Here is a 9695-nt window from a genome sequence, read left to right as displayed (position 1 = left end):
AGAGAGAGAGAGAGAGAGAGAGAGAGAGAGAGAGAGAGAGAGAGGAAATAAGCCCATTCACCACTCAACCTCATTTTTGCACAAGGGAAGAAGAGGAAAAGAGTGAGCCTAGATTAATTGAATATTTATGCCGAAGACACCAGGAGAAAAGAATCTGGAGGTGGTTGCCTATATCTGGAAATAATTCTGTAAATTTTTACCATAAGCACAAGAGATAGTGTAAGAGTTAAGTTTGACCCAATTGCACAGAAAAAGGTTGTTTTCCTCAACTGCGTTGGTGACTATGAAATTCCTAACCACACACCCAGCAAGGAAGCCACCCTACGCTTGCATCCTGTGTATCTGCTTCCTCTGCTTGGTGACTTTCAGCTCCTTCGGGCCCCATCCTGGCTGACCCCCACCCAAGCCCACCTTTCCACTCCCAAAGTGAGTCTAGTGTCTCCTGCCCCAGCCTGGTTAGGCAGTCCTCACATAACACTGAGGAGAGATGATCTTTAGCCTCATGAATAAATTGGGCCCCATGTTGCCCACCATGATTGAAAATTAGGGATCGGTACCAGTTGTCCTTTCCAAAGAACTGGAGCATCACCAGCATTGTAGAGTTTTTGTAATCCACAAATCAGGCTATGCATGTCAAGTACAGCAGACAAAATTACTACATTCATTTCATTTTAAATAATAAAATACCTAGGTGCTCAGGAAAAAGAAAATGTTATCTTGCTATAATGTTTTATTTCTTTAGATCTAAAATCTCTACATGTGTGTATGTGTGTGTACACACACCCGTACGAATGTGTAACCATATCCAATTTAGGAAGACCCAAGTAGCCTCAACAGGAAGGTATTCCCTAATGAAACTGACATGTTATCCAGGCACATGGCACATGCTTGTCTTCCCAGCGATCGAGAAAGCTGAGGCAGGAGAATCATAAGCTCCTGTCCAACTTGGGCAACTCAGCCACTTAGCGAGACCCCGTCATCCTGTCTCAAAATGAAAAAATAAAAAGATCTGTGGATGTCGCTTAGTGTGAAGGCCCAGGTTCAATGTCCAGTATCAGAAGAAGGGTGGGGAGACAAGAAGAGGAGAGGGAAAAGGAAGAAGATGAGGAAGGAGGAGGAGTAGGGGGAGGAGGTGAGGGAAGGGCAGGGGAGGAGCAGAGGGGAGGGGAGGACAGCCTAGATCAATTGAATATTAGCAAAATTCACGGAGCAAAAGATGACATAAACTAGCACGTGTTAGGGACAAAATGGGTACCGCATAGAGGGAGGCGAGGGAGAGCTGGCTGGACAGAGACAAAAATGCCAGCCAGGTCTAGAGGGACAGAAGTCACAGTATGTGCACATGCATGTTGGTGCAGATGGGAGGGGAGGGAAGGGGAGCAGAGGGGGAGGGGAGGGGGAAGGGAGGGAAAGGGGAAGAAAAGGTGAAAGGAAGGGGACAGGAGGGGAGGAGACGAACACGCTGGATGAAAGAACCTCCCGGAAAAGCTTTAAACACCCTAGTGTACGAAACACCTCACAAAATTGCATTAGAGTTTCCAGGGACTGTTCCCAACATCAGAAAACAGAATTCTTAGCTCCCAAGTGATCCCCAAGTCTTGGCCAAGTCGGACCCCATCCCACAGTTTAGATCCTTCCCTCACCGCATCGGATCTCAGACACATGACATCCACATCCCCAGGAGTTGCCTGTCAGAGATCTAAACTCTCCCGCTTCACCCCATCTACTAACGCAGACTCCACACTGGAACCAGACTACCGCCTCTCAGGTTTCACTGTGAAGGCTCAAGGAGCCCGTGGATGTCCAGGAGTTTTACAGAGGTGGCGGCCACTCTGGCTGCGCAAGCCTTGCACAGGCCTCAGTCCCCTCTGTGAAGCAGGATGCTAGCCTGAACAGTCTCAACCCCGGCATCATATCGGCCTGTGAGGGGACACATGGGGGCCTGGCCCAGCAGAGCTCATGAGTGGCCCCTCCCCCTCCCTGTCCCCAGCTGGGATCCCCAGGGTGTCCTGCTGAGTAGTCCAACCCAGAAGCGACTGAATCTGGCAAGAGCTAAAAATTAATTCCCTTCAAATCAATAATTTGCAATTAAGCACAGAAGACACTAAAGCCGAGGGGGGCAGGCTTCTGGAAAGAGGACAGCTGAGCACTCCAAGCCCTAGCAAAGGGGTGGGGGTGGGGACCACAAGGCCAGGCAAACAAATGAACATTCGGCTCCATTGTTTGTGAGAAGCAAGCAGAGGGACTTAAGTGGTATTTAAGAAGTGAGAAGGGAGAAAAAAGATCAAGAGCTTATACCAACAGGACCCAAGGCCAGGAGCCGATCTGTTATCCATCAGGCTGTTACATACTTTGGATGGCTCTGTGCCCCAGCCCCACACACCAGGGTCTCCTGGAGCCTCTAGACTGGGCCTCCCAGTGTGCAGGCTGCAGGAAGCACCCTGCTTAGGGAAGTACTGGAAGCCTGCCGGGGGCCCCTCCCCATCCTGAGCAGCAAGTGTCAGACCAGCCTGGGCCAATGCCAGCCGGACAGTGCCAATGGGGAGGGCAAACACCACAGAAGCAGACGGCCCGGATGGTGCCTGGCACTACACAGAGATCCTTGCAGCTGGGGTTTGGAGCCATCCCAGAGGCCCCCAGAGATGTGCGGAGATCTGCTGAAATCCTCAAAACACAACAGAAGTGTGCCTAACTGCAGGATTAAACGCATGCCATACAGCACTGGGGGAAGGGGAAGGCAAAAAATAGCAGAGCAGAAGCGTGGTGGCTCCGAAGAGAAAGAAAATTCACTGCATAGCGATCAACATGAAACAAACCTGCTTTGAGTTTTCCCAAAACTGCAGTAAAAGGAGGAAAGGAATGCCACTTTGCTCCCTCAGGAGCTAGTGCACGAGTTGCCTTGGCGTCATCCTAAGTCAGAGCTGGACTCCTTGCTAGAAGCACAGAAAAGAAAACGCCATCTAGCTAGGACTGCTGTGTCCCCGCGAGGATCAGCGGCTCGAGGTTGACTTTTTTGACCTCCAGTTTTCGATTATCTTCTGGCTACGTCTTTGAGAAAAGGCAACCTGAAGAAAGAGACAAAGAGCCGTAACCCAGAGTTCCTGTTTATAATCTAATTAGGAAAGCAAAATTCACAGAGCAAAAGAGGACATAAACCAGTACATGTTAAGGGTGAACTGGGTACAGCAGAGAGAGAGAGAGAGAGAGAGAGGAGAGGGAGAACTGTGTGGACAGGGACAGACCTCAGCCAGGGCCTACGGGACAGAAGTCACAGTGGGTCCACGCATGTGTTGGCGCCTGAGGCAAATCCAGGTTCAAAGGGTGAAGAAGAGAAAGATCATTCCAAGGGAAGCAGGTGACTGGAATAAAAGTATGGAAATGAGAAAGGGTTGGCTGGACCTGTTTGATGGTGTAAAGACCATTTGGAATTTATTTCTAAGAACATCATGCTCATCCAGAAGCCAAAAGGTTAACAACAAAACATTGTGGTCCACATCTTTTCCATTCCCAAACGAGTTCTAACCCTAAAATATAGTAGTAAGGCGATACGGCTATTCACTCAGTCAACAGCCACCTGCCTGCTGGCCCAGGACTGCGTACCTGAAGGTGCCTCCTGGCCTGTCACAGTGCTACGAGATCCACCTCCTGCAGAAGACCAGCTCTGACAGGTGTGGGCCAGATCCAAGTTCTCAGTGGTGATGGAGACTGAGACTTCTTCACCCAGCTACATTTCAGATCACAGGCATGTGCTGTCCTGTGTTCCTAAAGGTGGATCCAGCACTGTGGGAAAGGGACCTCCATCACTGGACTTATTTCTTTTAATACCTGCTGACTTCCAGGGGCACCACATCTAGTCTTCATACACTGGTCAGACCCAAAGCCAATGTCACAGAGCAAAGAAGGAAGAGACACGGGGCAGAAGTCAAGGCACTTTGTGAGAAAAGTTTTGCATCTCTCTTCTCTAAGTTGGGCTACAAAGGAAGCTAGTTAAGACCTTGCTCTTCTCTTTTCTCTACTTCCTCTTCCCTCCGAAGGAGGAGGCCCCATATTCCATGGAGAAGAAACCCTGGTCTGGATTGCTTAAATTCTAGAACATTCTATGGGACCCCTGTTGTGCTCGGTAGAGCATCTAATGGGCATGTGAATGTTGCATCTCAACATGCATGCATCATGCTGTGAGGTGTCTCAGGCTCAAGGTCTGTGTTTCCCTCATCTAAGCCAGAGCAGCAGAAGCCCTGAACTAACTACTCAGAGCAGCTCGAGCTTTGTATGTCCTCTTCCCTCTACAGACTTCCTCCTGGGTTCCAGAGGCCTGGACAGCCCCATGGGACGCTCTGGCTTGTTTCTGCTTACAGTTCTGTTATTTCACTGCAGACATAAAATCCAAACTCATATTTGGATAGTTCAAGGAAAATACATGCGTTCATGCAGCGCTTTTGGAGGTGCTGTTGGCTAAAAGAAAAAGGAGCCACCCAACCCAATTCCTGGAGACCTGTAGTGGAGCTTGGGGCTCAATGTCCAGCAGAAGTACTTGGCCACTGCCTCACTTTACCTCCTCAGGCCCTTCCTTCCTTCGAGAACTGTCTAGACCCAGGCAAGATTTAGCATGCCCACGTGCTTCAGCCAAGGTTGATGGTAGTTGCTTCCTACCACAGCCCATTGGAAAGCTCATTCTCCATGGTGTGCCGTGCTCACCTGAAATCACCAACTTTCTGAGAATCAGGGAAAATGGAGACGTATGCAAATTTTCTCCCCACTTCTCACTCCCCCATCTGCAACCACACAGAAAACACACACACACACACACACACACACACACACACAACCCAGCTCCGCACAAATTAGATTGAGACGTTTCTGGAAAAACAACCCCTGGTTCTGTTTCCATGGAAGCAATCTCAGGTCCCCAGTGGCGGCAAATGGCAGGCAGCCGGCGGTAAGGGAGCTCGGAGGGCCGCTCTGGGCCTTCTCCTCCCCACCAAGCACAGCAGAATGTGCGGCAGGAGTGTGGGAGGCTGGGCCGAGCTTCCCCGGGAAAAATCAAACCTCCAGGGAGACAGTGAAGCCCAGCTGTGCTCCCTCTTTTGGGGCAAATGTACATCTGGGCATTCCGGGCACCACTCCAGCCAATCAGCCAGGCTGATCCCCCCACAGCTTTTCACAAAAGGCTGATCACTCAGAGCAGATGGCCGCGCTGAGAGGGAGGCCAAGCCAAGATGGAGGCCACCCATGGGGCTGCAGCAAGCGCACCGCACCCTCCGCACGGAGCAAGGGCTGCCCAAGCCTCCCAGAACATGGGCCAAGTACCACCGGTGGACCCAGATGATCTGAGGGACATGCCTGGACATTTTTCCAGTTACTCATTTATTGTGCTATGTATTAGAAAAAAGCACACAAAACTGGTGAGTTAGTGCACATTTATGGCTTAGTATGAAACTAAGGCAAGTGTTCCTATCACGAGTCCATTTTAAGGAACTAGCAAGTAAATAATAGGTAGATACTTTATAAAGATGAAAAGTATGCAGGAATAATTAAAGTCAGGGGAACCTGTATTAGAGAAAACATTCTCCTGTATTAGGCCTAGACTGTCTTCCAAGCAGGAGGGAAAAATTTTTCGGGTGACAGGATACAAAGTGGGACCTCAGGAAAGAGGGCCCACCAGACAAACTCTCCCTCAGGAAGAGTCAGTGCACTGGGGTTTCCCTGCCTCTCTCACACGACCCCCAAGGCCAAAGGCCAGCACTGTGCTGAGGTCCCCAAGGGCTGTGTCAATAGAAGCACTCAGCCCACCAAGATCTGTTGCATACCAACAGGGTCCAAGCTCTGCCAGTTTTCCTGCAAGCTGGGCAGGACAGTGCAGAAGGCCTCGGTTCCCAGCCAGCAGCCTGTCCCACTCTCCCCTGCCTCACGCTGGCAGTCCTCGGCACTGGACACACAGGTGTAACTCTCTAGCGCCCACCTGAACTTGCCTGGATCTCACCAGCACAACCCCCAGACACTGTCCCAATAAAAGTAAAAGGAGGAGTAGAAATTTCTACCCCTGTTTGCAACTCCAGCCCTGTATCAGGCTAGGAAGCTCGACCGGAAGTTTCTGTCTCTCAGCCCTGGAGGCTGAGCTTGTGAACTTGGGGTGCCAGCACAGTGGGGCTCCAGGGAGGGCCCTCTTTCTGCCTTTCTGAAAGCCACCTTCTTGCTGCATCCTCACATGACAGAGAGACAGCAGAGACCCTGGCCACTCTTCCTACAGGAGCACCAACCCCTCATGAGTGTCTCGCCCTGTGACCTCAGCCCAACCACCCAGCTCCCAAGGCCCATCTCTGAAGGCCGTCATGCTGGACAGCATCTCAGCCTGTGGGTTTGAGGACTTTGGGGTGAATAGCAACAGCCCTCCTTGAGCTTGTAAAGCTGCAGGAGAAAAAGTAGATAGCGGGACCACGGATCCCCATCGGAAGGTGTTAACAGTGGCAACAAGGGCAACATGACAATCATGATCTGCTGGATCCATGTCAACCCACCACACGTTTATAGGGTGAGTGTTACTACTCCCCTTTCATGAAAACCACACTAAGACTCAAGAGTTCAGTGACGAGGTGGCTGAGTGGCAGAGCCGGCTCTCCAAGCCAAGCCCCTGCAACTCCAGAGCATGTTCCATTACATCACCTCAGCCCCCCTGGCCTGCTCTCCCTCAAACCCCTTGGCGTCCTTCTGTGCCTGCCTGCGCCCCTCCCTACTTCCTCTGTGCCTGTAGTCCAAGGGCGTCCCCAGAGGCCCCCTCAGCCCAAGCCCCGCGGAAGGCTACTTCCTCACGACACGCCCTGCACATCTGTAAAAACAATTTCTCCCAAGCCTGCAACTGAACCTCGTAATAAAAGCTCGCCCTCCACCCAACCTTTAACCGTGTCCTGATGGCATTTTAACTACTACTGGGACTCAGTGATGTTTCTTTGCTAATTATTCTGGGAAGATGCCGTTCCCCGCAGGACTGGGCCCTCTGTGAGAGCCGGGGTTTGTCTTTTCTTCACTTGGGAAGGATGTGCGCGTCTTGGGCTGTATAGACTGAGTTGTGCTGCTGTAACAACGCAGTGGCATCAAGGATTCAGCTCTCTGCTCACTCACTCCAGGCTGAGATGGCCCTGCAGGCAGCCGGCTTCCTGGTCAAGGACCCTGCGTCTGTGCAGGCCTCTCTTTTCCAAGGTGGCCCAGGTGATGGAAGAAATAATGTGGAGATCTGAATTACGCGCTCGCTGTGCGCTGTTCCGGCCAATCCTGAGGTCGCGCTCATGAGAGCAACGGCACTGGGAGGTCCTACGTGTTTCGAGGAACGAGAGGGGCATCACGGAGTGCAAGCACATGGGCGGGGGCACTGCTCATCCGCCCTCCCAGGTGCAGCAGGAAGCCACGTGGTCCCCGGGGGGCGCGGGGGCAACGAGCGCTGGACCGGAAGTCAGGAGCGCAGTCTCAGGCTCCTCTCAAGCCTTCTTGAGCTCCATCCTTTAGGAGAGTCATCGCCCACAGGACTAGAGGAGCGCTGGTCCTGCCGTCCTCGCAGGGTTTTTGTGGGGGATAATTTAATTGTGGCAATGAATGTATTTCTCAAAGAAAACAAAAAACCCTCAAATGGTCTTCACCGTCTGGAATCATTTTTTACTTCCTGTGGGTTGCAAAAAACTAGCAATAGAAACAAAAGAGCTGAAAGCCTAACGAGTTTCAAGCATACAAGGTTCACATCCTAGTTCTCTTTAGTAAAGTTATTTGATTTCTCCGAGCCTTGGTTTACCCATCGAGCAAATAAATAGCAGCATCAACTCTATCTGCCTGCAAGTGCAGGAAAGAATACAAGACAGAATACAAAATCTTTGCAAACAGAAAGGACTTTTTTTTCTCAGTACTAACAGTTAAACCCAGGGAGCCCTGAGCTTCATCCCCAGCCCTTTGTGGTATTGTATTTTGAGATGGGGTCTTACTATGTTGCCCAGGCAGGACTACAGCTTATGATTCTCCTGCCTCAGCCTCCCGAGGAGCTGGGACTACAGGCCTGTGCCTCTGCACAGCCTGGAGAGGATTCTTATTTCTCTCCTTCATCCTATACTTTCTTTCTCTCTATTCACTTCCCATTCCTTCAACTTCCTTTCAGGCTTAATTCTCCCATCTGTCAAAGTACAGCTCTGAAAACAGCAGATCCTATACACACACACACACACACACACACACACACACACACAGAGCATTCCACATGGCCACTCTTTTGTTGCCATCAAACTTCCTGAAAGCAAGGTCACACGTGTGCCTGTCCCGCTGCCATCTTCCATACACTCTTCGTGATACTTTTGTTAGTGTCTGTCCCCATTTTTCATGAAAGGTCTCACGAGCTCTCCTTTACATTTCTGTCATCTTGCTTTTCCTGGATCTATCTATATCCGACCATGGGGAAAGCCACTAGTGGATGCCAAGTCCTGTGGGCTCTGTTCAGCCCCACAGGTTGTATCCACACAACAGTTGTCTGCACCTTTTCTCGTGTCCATCCTTGCCTCTCCTCCCTACTCCTCATGAATGTCCTGTCGATCCCCTCCATCACAGGCCAGGGGCCGAAGCTCACTCACCCTTCTCACCCATCCTTTTCCCATGCCCCTTCCCTGGCCCATTACCTCTAGTGTGTTACTCTCTTAGCTACATGGCTGGTCGTTCTTCATTCAGAAATGGGAATATAATTTCTACCACTGAGGCTTTTTGTAAGATGAAAATTTATCAATTTTAAGAGAGTAATACTGGCAAGTGCCCAGTACTTATTAAATACACTTCCTTACCTGTCTTTTCTATTTAATAATTTGTCTCACTTTTGGGGGGCAGGATTTGACTCCTTACAGTGCACCTGTAAAACCTTCATTGCTTCTCTGGCTTCAAACCCTAGGTCCAGCATCTCTTGCAGCCTCATGCTTAGGACCCCACACCGCATCCTCTCCCTCCGTCTGCAATGGACTATTTGGTGTCCTGAAATGTGTCACCCAAGTGCACATGGTGGCATTTCCTCCACCCGGCCTTTGTTTCTTCTTGTCTTAGCCTAAAAAATAATCAAATGGTTGCCTCTTCCCTCTCTGCAACCCAGGCAAACATTAAATCCTGGCCACACTTTCTCCAGCCCAGCACTCTAACACGAGGAATGATCCTTATTCACACAGGAATAGTCATTGCTGTTCTCCTGCACATGGGACAATTGCATGTTTCTGCCCTTAGCAGAGCTGGCTTCATGGCACATGTGTGTGAGCAGAGTTGTCAGACCACCACTGGACTAAAGGCTCCTTCCAGAGAAGGTAAGGGGCCCTCCAGGAGGAAGTGCCAGGTCGGAGCAGAGAGGGCATGATGCGGAAGAATGGGAGAAAGGAGGGTCCAGGGCTCTGGAAGTAAACAGTTCCATGTCTGTAGGAAGACCGGGTTGGTGGAATGGAGACAAGGTGAAAGTAGAAATGGATTAGTAAGGAAGCGACCTGCCAGGTGCCCACTGGGAGTGGATGAAATGGGAATCATCCCAGATTTGTAGTCTGTTAAGTAGATCCTGTCACATGCGATTTCTGGCCCTAATGAAGGTTCTTCTCATGCCTAGAACTTACCAGTGCATCCACGGAGGGGATTTGGACTGTCCACTTGATTGCAGAACCTGCTAGACAGACTAGAGCTAATGCTAAGTGAAGCAAGACGCC

The sequence above is a fragment of the Octodon degus genome, unplaced genomic scaffold (genome assembly GCF_000260255.1).
Source record: "Octodon degus isolate 3935 unplaced genomic scaffold, OctDeg1.0 scaffold00036, whole genome shotgun sequence".
NCBI classification, from domain to species: domain Eukaryota; kingdom Metazoa; phylum Chordata; class Mammalia; order Rodentia; family Octodontidae; genus Octodon; species Octodon degus.
The sequence above is the reverse complement of the archived record's forward strand: the minus strand, read 5'-3'. Positions refer to the sequence as shown.